Source organism: Chiloscyllium plagiosum, chromosome 49 (assembly GCF_004010195.1).
Source record: "Chiloscyllium plagiosum isolate BGI_BamShark_2017 chromosome 49, ASM401019v2, whole genome shotgun sequence".
In the NCBI taxonomy this organism is placed as follows: Eukaryota; Metazoa; Chordata; class Chondrichthyes; order Orectolobiformes; family Hemiscylliidae; genus Chiloscyllium; species Chiloscyllium plagiosum.
In genome coordinates this window covers 1,312,231-1,322,474 of record NC_057758.1, presented here as the reverse complement: position 1 = coordinate 1,322,474, position 10,244 = coordinate 1,312,231, and positions in this window count along the sequence as shown.

The following is a 10,244-nucleotide window of genomic DNA, read 5'->3' as shown; positions in this document are numbered from 1 at the left end:
ATCAAAGTTGAAACTTTATTGCTGGAACAGCACAGCAGGTCAGGCAGCATCCAGGGAACAGGAGATTCGACGTTTCGGGCACAGGCCCTTCTTCAGGCCCTTCCAGAGGCAATTCCTGAAGAAGGGCCTGTGCCCGAAACGTCGAATCTCCTGTTCCCTGGATGCTGCCTGACCTGCTGTGCTGTTCCAGCAATAAAGTTTCAACATTATTTACAGAGATACAGAATCTCGTAAGTCTCCAATATGAATGTATTTGCGCTCTTTCTGACCTTTTACCAGTGAAAGTGGGAATTGGTAGGATGGGTGGAGAGAAACCTATGTATGATCAGTTTGGAAAGCCAACACAAAATTGGGAAAATAATACAAGGAGTCATTTTCAGAATGTCAGTTCCAGGAATACAGTTTTTCTTTTGTGACCGATTTAACAGGATAAGGAGAAGCCAAAGGAAGACCAGGAAACTGAAGAGTTAAAAGACAAATAGCTTGGAAATTTTCCACACTGTGTGGTAACACGATCCCATTATTATTAGTTGCGGCACGAAGCAAAAACTAAATTGAAATATAAACGATTTGAGGCTCAGTTGGAGGACACCCTGGTTGAGGCAACTGTGCAGAATAAACCTGAACTGACAGAGGGTCAGGCAGACCTGTACAGTGCTGAAAAGCTAATGGACTTTCAACGGAAAGACGAGCCAATAATAAACAAACAAACAAACACACATATATTATATATAATGATTGTGTTGCTGGTAGCATACAGACAGGAAGTGATATGGGAGCACATGAATTACTACTGGGAGGTCACCTATGTGTAAGGAAAACTCAGGCTAGGGTACAAAGGCATTTCGATTGGCCTGGATTGAACAAAGATGTCGTTAATCCTTGCGATAAATGTCGTCTGTGCTAAATGGATAGTAAGCCATACGGCAGTAATAAAATGTACACCTTTGCCACCAATTCCCACAGTCGAAGAACCTTTCACGTGGGTTACGAATCATTTTGCAGGCTTCTCCCCGAAACTATACGTGTGAACATATGTTTGCTAACCATATTGGATGTTGCCTACCAGATTTCCAGAGGCAATTCCATTATAGAGGATTAAGGCAAATAGGGTGGTCGAGGAGTTAGTCCCTTTTTTAAAGTGTTACGGGCTATCCTGAAAGATTCAGTCAGACCATGGTTCCATTTTCAGGACTGAGCTGTTTAAGGAAGTCATAGACAGCTTGGATATATGGCATTTTAAACAAGTGCGTCACATTCTGAATCCCAGGGAGCTTCAGAGAGGTGGCATCAGGTCTTCAGGAACATGTTGAGAGCGTATGTCAGGATTAAACCAACGATTGGGATAAATCCATCCCATTCGTGTTGTTTCCTATTGGAGGTGCCCCAAACGAATTTACTCAGTTTAATCCCTTCGAGTTTATATTCGGACATGAGGTGAGAGGGCCTTTGAAATTAATCCAAGAGAAATCGACATGTCTGAAGTCAGAGATGTTACATTTGGATTATGTATCTGTGGTGTGGGAGAGATTAAATTGGTTTGGTTAGTGAACTGAACAGCACCTGAAGAGATCAAAACATGGAATGAAGTTGGTGGTAGATAAAAGCTTTACAATTTGGAATTTTTCCAACTGGGATGATGTACTACTTTTGCCAGCAATGGTAAGAGATCCCTTCAAAGCAAGATTTAGTGGGCACTATGAAATTAAGAATAAATGAAGTAAGCTGAACTATCTGGTAAAGATGTCGAATAGGGAGTAAAAAATGTATCAGGCATGTGATGTGAATATGTTGAAACCATATTATAATACAGAGAAAGAACTGTTGAAACAAGTGTTACATCCTGCTCTGCAGAGTGAGGAATGAAATCCAGACGTCCTGGAGTTTCATGTATTTCAAAATACTTTCGCCAAAGAGTAAGTCCTCGATGAGTGGGATAGGGTAGTGAACTATCTGTCTCAGGAGCAAAGAACCCGGTAGAACGATTTGTTGCAGCAGTATGGGGACACATGCAGGAATTAAATGGGGAGAACTAGTGTTCTTGTGCATGAGCCAGAAGTCAGGAATGTTGTTCCTTTAAAACAGCACCCCTTGCAGGCTTAATCCTTTCAAAGTCACACAGCTTCAGAAGGAAATGGACGCCGCACTCAACAAAGATATCATTGAGGAGAAAGTGAGGTCTGCAGATGCTGGAGATCAGAGATGGAAATGTGTTGCTGGAAAAGCGCAGCAGGTCAGGCAGCATCTAGGGAACAGGAGAATCGACGTTGAAAAGATATCATTGAGCCCAGTCAGAGAGAGTGATGTTCGCTAATCGTGTTAGTTCCCAAACCTGAGGGGACTCAATTGTTTTATGTGGACTATCGGAAGGTCAACGTTGTAACGATATCGGACTCATACCTAATGCCAAAAATGGAGGACCATGCAGAAAAATTTGGACAAGCCAGATACATCACCAAAGTTGGACAATCTTCGTCGTTAGTGGCAGGTAACTTTGTCAGAGAAAGCGAAAATAAGTTTTGCGTCTGGAAATCCAAATCGGCTTTATTAATACAATATACGCCTTTTGGAAAGCAGAAAACATGAGCCACAGACTCATGCGCAGAGTTGTCGCGAGTTTAACAAATTGTGCAGTTTATTTAAATGATGCAGCGATCTTTAGTGAGTTATGGAAAGATCACATGGCAGAGGCCTGTGAACGATGCAAAGAGGCAAAACTGGCAATAAACTTAAAGAAAACGGAATTCACGAAGGCAGAGGCGACGTTCTTGGGACATGACATCGGCCATGGGAAATTGATCCCAAGGAACGCAAAAGGAAAGTCCATCGAAGATTTTTCATGCACAACCAGGAAAAATAAAGCGTTTCTTTGATTTCTGGGACGAAGTGGTTTCTACCGGAAGTTTGTCCCAAACTTCAGCAGTGTAGTGGCACCGCTAATATATTTACTGAAGAAGAACACAACATTTCGGTGGACACAGCAATGCCAAGAGACATTTGACAGTTTAAACACAGTATTAACTAACCACTGCACCAGTTTCAGCTACAGCAAATCGATTGAAACTGTTCAATGTCGCAGTCGATTCTGGCGATATAGGAGTTGCAGCTGTGTTGTTGCAGGTAGATTATGATGGAATTGAAAAGCCACTTGGCTACTTTTCAAAGAAACTCAACACCCACCATAGAAAAAGCTCTACCATCGAAAAGGTATGATTGAGTTTGGTTGTGGCCTTACAGCATTTCAGTGTTTATGTGACGATCAATGTACCTGAGATAGTTGTGTGAACGAATCACAGTGCTTTAACAATCTCGGAACAATTTAAAGACAGAAATAAGAGATCATTTCGAATGGAGTCTGATGTTACAACCTTTTAATTAAAATAATAACATGTTGCGTGTCGTAAAATGCAATAGCAGATACGTTATTGCATATTTAAAGGATAATCTCTTGATAAGATTTAACAAATAACAATGTTTTGTACTCGTGCGTGTGTGTGTGTGTTTGTGTGTAGAGATTAACAAAAACTTTGACTAATGTTCCATGCATTTCATTGCAATGGTGTTAATATTTATAAAAAAAATGCAGCCATCTTTTCATTATGATGTTTCATTTTTGATGAAGAGGGGAGGTGTTATGAAGTTGAAAGCGTTCACTGTACCTTTTCGAGATAACAAATGCTGTTTTGCACACATAGCTTAAAAGCATCTGTCATACGACAAACTATCAGTCTTACGCTGTGCTGGAAATTTGAACTTGGCTGCGAAATAGATACATGAGTTGCTTGCAGTTTTATCAACAATTTGAATCGAACCAATCAGTTCAATTTGGGGCCCTTTGAACTTACTGTTCTGAAAAACATCACTCCATTCAAAAACACTGTCTACCAAAAGTACATTTTCCATATGAAACATCTTTGCAGTAAAAGACTGAAGAGATCTCCAGCAGAAGGGAGTAGAACACCGGGGGCGACAACTGCTGAGTGGTTTTGAAATTAAGTTGATGTAATTTTAATATGAGTTTTTATTGGAACAGTATATTGTCATATATTTGGAGGCAGGTAGCAAGAAGGTACGAGAAAGGCTGGTTTAGAGTTGTGAATAGTCATTGTTTAATGTTCACTTTCACAGTTAAGGTGTAAGCTAATACAATTAGCTCTTCTGCTAATGCAATTTGGGATTCACTGTCACTCATATTTTAACAGATTACTAGGCGAAGCGAGCTTTTCAGGGCATTTGGTTTTATTTAACAGATGGCGTTACCACCATGTTGCAACCTAACAATTATCTGAGGGCGGTATGCTTGAGGTGTTTCAGTCAATGATGCTAACTGTGACTGAGACTTTGTTGGAGACCTGATATGGGGAGTATTTTTGGTAGCCTGATTAACATCCCTAAATTATGGAAACAGGACATTCTACTCAGCAAGTCCACACCAACCCTCCAAAGTGTCACCCACCCAGACCCCCACCCCCCCTACATTTACACTTGAGCTATGTACCTGAAATGAGGGGCACTTTCCCATGACCAAACCACCTGACCTGCACATCTTTGCTCTGTGTCGGGAATCTTCGTAGATACGGGAGAATGTGCAAAGTCCACACATACAGCCGCCTGATGCAGGAATTGAACACGGGTCCGTGGTGTGGTGAGGCACTACTAAACCACCATACCACTGCAACATTTCATACTCAATTCGACCGTGCTTTCATAAGTCTGACATCAGCTAAAATCCTCTTTCGAAACATCAGACATGGCTCAAAAAATGAATGCGATGAAATGAATTGCGACTTCCCTTTGTTGTGAAGATCTTGAAGTACTGTACCTTTAAAAGATTTGAAAAGCTAGCAAGGACTACCTGAACAGCACAAAGTGCTCTGATCAAGGGAAAAATGTAAAACTTCTTCGACACATATATTGCCACAAAAAAAAAGTCAATTTCAGCGAATCAGTTTAAATTATTCCCAACCCCGACCAAAAAAAAACACAATATGATGTTTTGGGATATAAAAGCGGACATTTGAACAGTTCGTGGAGAACTGCCACAGCTCAGCAAATATAGGCTGCTAGCTGAAGAGCTCTCTGAAAGGTAACTGTCTGTGGGGAGTGCGCAGCAGAACATGGAGGCCGAATGGGAGAGAATCTAGAAAGGAGAATAAGCAAAGCTGACTGGTTATGAAACGCGATTGTTTTCATTTTGCAAAACTTGTTTGGTATTTTCAAAGGGAATAGCTTTGGAAAGTGGGAGGGAAACGATGGGTTTAAGAGAAAGCATTTGTAAATAGTTGCTGGTTCTAATTTTCTCTGTTAGTATTAAAGAATAAATTTGTTCACTTTTACTCTCAGGATTGACGTCTGGGATAGTTTTTGCCTCTCGAACTTTAACAGGTTACAGCACGGGGCAAATCTCTACTGTGTGGCTGCTTTAAATTTGCAGAGTGGTGTACCCTATGTCATAACACCTTGCAATGGGGTATGTTGTGATATTGGGTTGCCCACGAATTATTCACGGAATAATCAGATGCAATGCTGTGAGTTTGGAAGTTTTCTTCGTCATCATCATTAAGTTGTGACGCATGCAAAGAGAACTGATGGCATTTCGGTGTTGGGAGTATTTGAAATAGTATTTGAAACGATGAACTGGGCGAGAGTTGGAAATAGTGAATTGGAAAGAGAGAGAAACGTGGAGAACGAGACTAAGATGGAGAAAGTGGGACGGTGGAATAACACAGAAGGAGGCTGAAACAGAGAGCATGAAAGATAAAATTGGGGTGAGGGAGTATTTCAGGAGACAGAGTGGAGAAAGGGATCGAGAAAAAACAGTGGCAGATTGAGGCGCTGAAATATTGACCGTCATAAAAGTGTGAGATTGAGAAGAACAGAGTGTGAAGGAAGAGAGTGTGAGTGACACACCTGGTAAGGTCTGCAAGAAAGAGCATGGAAAAGGTAGGAACGGAAGTTTGGGGGGAAAAAAACCTGGAAGCGAGAGGTGAACTCTTTCATACTCAAAGTATTTAGAGTTCCTATGCATCTGTCCCATGGATCTTAAATTACTTATGTGAGTGACCTGGTGTGTGATAACCATCATATGCAAGCCTGTGTGGTAGTATGAGTGTAAGATGTGCGATAAGATTTATATATAAGAAATTAATATGCTTTTCTGGGCATTTGAGAGTGCAAATGTGTGATAAATCTCATGCAGTATGGGACTCTGTGACTATATTTACCTGTATTGATGGGTGTTGTGAATAAGTGATTGCATGAGACAGCAGGATTATGTTTGACCGTGTACGTGCGTGCTTGCACGTGTGACACTGTGTCTAAGTGTGAAAACATATATGTGCCTCACAATGTTTGTGACTGGGAGTATATGTATACATATGTGTGAGGTAATATATGTCAGTGCACAGTCGTGAGTGTGACAGTCCAATATGAGTGGTAGTATTCATGTGTGTATATATGTGTGACACTGCATGTTTGTGAGTGTGATCACATCGTCATGAGTGCATGAAATAACAAGCGTATTGTCAAATTCTTCATTTAATAGACTCTGCGGGAAAACATTACAAACCCCAAAGATTTTGAACAAGGAATTTTCAGCGAACATGCGTGTTCATTTTATTTTGAATATTTGAATTCGAAGATCTTGCATCGTTCACTAATCAATGAGATTAATTATATTCCTGGCAATAAAAACCCCGATTTTTAAAACCTCCTGTAAAATTCGACTTTGTTTCTGCAGTACAAACTTTGTTCCTTAAAAAGACAACAAATATGTCTCTCCACTCAGCACTGGAGAAGAGTGGTCCGGACTCGAAACATTGGTGTACTCTCTCTCCATGGGTGCTGCCTCCCCCACTGTGATTTCCAACATTTTTGTTTTGCGTTGAGTGCAGGTTCAGCATTTCAATAATTTACCTCCACTCACTTCACTGTCAAATGTGTTTGAAATTACTGGCCCTTCTGTGATGAGGATTTTCAGCTCCATCTGGCATTTCAATTCCCTCGTGAGCAATGGATTTGCAAACACTTTATGTACTAACTGGTTTCATAGTGTTGACTGCTCATACCTATCAAACAATTTATTTTTAATTGGGAAGAGTCTTCTGTTACTTGATGTTTCTTTCACTTAGAGGCGACTAAAAAGTTTTAAAAAAAGGAGCTTGTTAAAAAGATGGAGTCAAGAAGCTCAGAAACAGACCCTTCAGTACAATTGATCCAGGCCGCAAACGAATCCCAAAACAAGCTAGTCCCATATTTCTGCGTTTGGCCATTTTCCTTCTAACCTTTCCTAATCATGTAACTTTGACAAATCTATTCCAAATGCTGTAACTCTACCTGCATCTGCACTTCCTCTGAAAGATCATTCCAAATAAGAAACATTCACTCAGTGCAAAAATTATCCCTCAGGTCCCTTCTCAATCCTTGTCTTCGCACCTTCAAAATGCGTCCCTTGGCTTTGAGTTCTCCCACCCGAGGGCTTTCTTTTCACTTTATCTCGGCCCCTCGTGAGGGTTTATAAGCCTCTGTAAGGTTACCCCTCAACCTCCTACGCTCCAATAAAAAATATTGCGAGCCAAAGCAGCCTGTCTCTAAAACATAGACTTACGTTCATGCAACATTCTGATAAATTTTATCTGACACCTCTGTAATTTAATACCATTCATCTTACTGCAGGACAATCAGAACTGTACGCGGTTCTCCCAAAGTGGCTCCAGCAACCTGAACTTGACGTCTAAACTCCGATACTAGACGTTCTGAGCAATGAAGGCACACCCCGTGCTAAACACCTTTTAAGAAAAAAACAATTTGCGTACCCGTGATGCAAATTTCAAAGTATTATGTAACTGAACCCACAGGTCTTTCTGCTCGACAACACTCACCACGGCTCTATCATTTATTGGACATGTCCTGCCCTTGTTTACTTAACTGTATTGGAATGCCCGTATTTGAATTGAAATAAGGTGTTTTGGCCCCAAGAGTAGAGTTTTCTGCTCCTCTAGTCATGTCAGACCTGCTGTGCTTCTCCAGCTCCACGGCTATTGACCCTGGCTTCAAGTATCTGCAGTCCCTACAGTCTCCCATTGAATTATGGTCATTGCCATATGTACTCACATGACTACAATGAAAAGTTTACAAGTCGCCACTTCGCGCACCACCTATTGTACAAAGGTACCTAGGTGCAGAATTTCAGTACAAAGCAGAATAACAAAGAAAGCAACATTGAAAAGTTAAATATTCCAGTCCTCCCTGATAAAAAGTAGGAAAACAATGAAACATAATTCACTGCGCAACACCACAGTCCTTTCGCACCTGGGAATGATGGACCTGTACACCTCACAAGAGTTTGACCTTTGTGGCTCTGTGCTTGACCTCGATCATGCGACGCTCAGATAACCTGCTCTCACCACCTTGAAGCTCACGCTCTTGCTCACGCGAATTCCATCTGCCACTCCACAGCCACATGATCAAGTCCCCATTGTCATCTGAGACAACCTTCCTCACTATCGACTAACGCATCAATTCTAGTGTCATTCACAATCTTGGAGACAGTTCCGCCTCAAATCTCGTTCAAGTCACTGATGTAAATGACAAACGGCAGTGGACCCAGAACCTCCTCTGCAAATAGTACTGTTCACAGGCCTCCAGTCTGAAAATGCAAACCACTACTATTATCCTCTGTCTCTTTCGTAAATACCAATTTGTGCCCAATTAACGAACCTTCCATGAAGCCTCTGTGATCAAAACTTATTAACCAGTCTATCACGTGGAAACTTGTCAAATATTGTTCTTTACTCAAATTCATATTGACAATATCTACTGCTCTGTCTCATCAATCTTTTTGGTTAAGTCCTCAAAAAACCTCAGTCAAGCTGTTGAGAGGCTATTTTACGCATACCAAGGCATGCTGACTACACCTAACCAGTCCATGTGTCTCAAAATACATATAAATCCCAACTCTCAGAATTCCCTCCAAAGGCCAAATCATCACCAATATTAGGCTCAATGATCTACAGTTACTGGACTTTTCCTTACAGCCTTTCTTAAATCAATGAAAAATATTAACCAACCCCCCGCCCTTCCATCTCAAGTCCTCCTGCACCTTGTCCGTGACCATGGACAGCACAAACATATCTGCTCAGTCGCTGCAGTTATTTTTCCCACATTCTCACAACGTTCTGGAATACAAATCATCAAGTCCGGGAAATTTATGCACTATAGTATTTGTTAAGACCTCTGGCATCTCCTGTTCTGTATTGTGGACTGTTTTCAAGGTATTACTATTAATTTGTCCGAGCTCGCTATCATCCATATATTTCTATACTGTAAAAACTGACGCAAAATATCCCTTTAATATTTTCCCATCTCCCGTGGTGAAGATTTAGACCCCTCCAAAGGGGCCTATTGGTTCGAGATCGGTCAAAAGAATGACTCGGAGTACGGTCTGTTTAAATCAAGGTAACCAGTTTCATAAATGAAGGCAGCCTGGTGCAGATTTGTCCAGCAACATGGAGGTTATAAGCATCTGTGTTCCCTGGAGAAATGGCGCAATTATATTCGAAAATTATTGACAGTACAGCCTTAATTACAACAAAAGACAAATCAAATGTAATAAGATGACAAGATTGACGGCAGGCTAACCAAAGATATTCCGTGGGAAAGGAGTCTTCATTACATAATACCGTCATGTCATGGTATCAGTTTAAGGTTAGTTCGAATACCAAATCTCTGTCTTATGATTAATATTACGAAAACTCCAATGTTTTCTCTTATCTCTGAATACAACCAACTTACCAAAGCATCAGTTCAAGTTCACAGAGTCGAATAATTACTTGCAGCCATTTTGTTGTGTTATTTTAAATTGAAAAGCCATTTTGTGGTTAATAAAAATCTACATATATTTGTTGCTTCTGGCAAATGCCTAAATTCAAATTTGAGTTCCTCAGTGGTTCTACACAGAAGCGACCTCATTGACCTTTCTCTCCCTATTTGCTAAAGTTGGCACTTTATTTTTTTTTCTAGTTATTCTGTAACAGAATAGGCAGTGTCTCAGATGGGTGTCTTAATGTCAATAACTTTAATACTACGACGGGCTGTGTTTTGCTTGTATTTTTGTTCATTTCACAGATAGTTTCATCCGAAGAAGCTACGTAAACGCTTTTCAGAACAGCGTTATGGCAGGCACATGGGGTTAGTATTGTTGCTTCACAGCGTTATGGTCTCGCTATCGATTCCAACCTCGACTG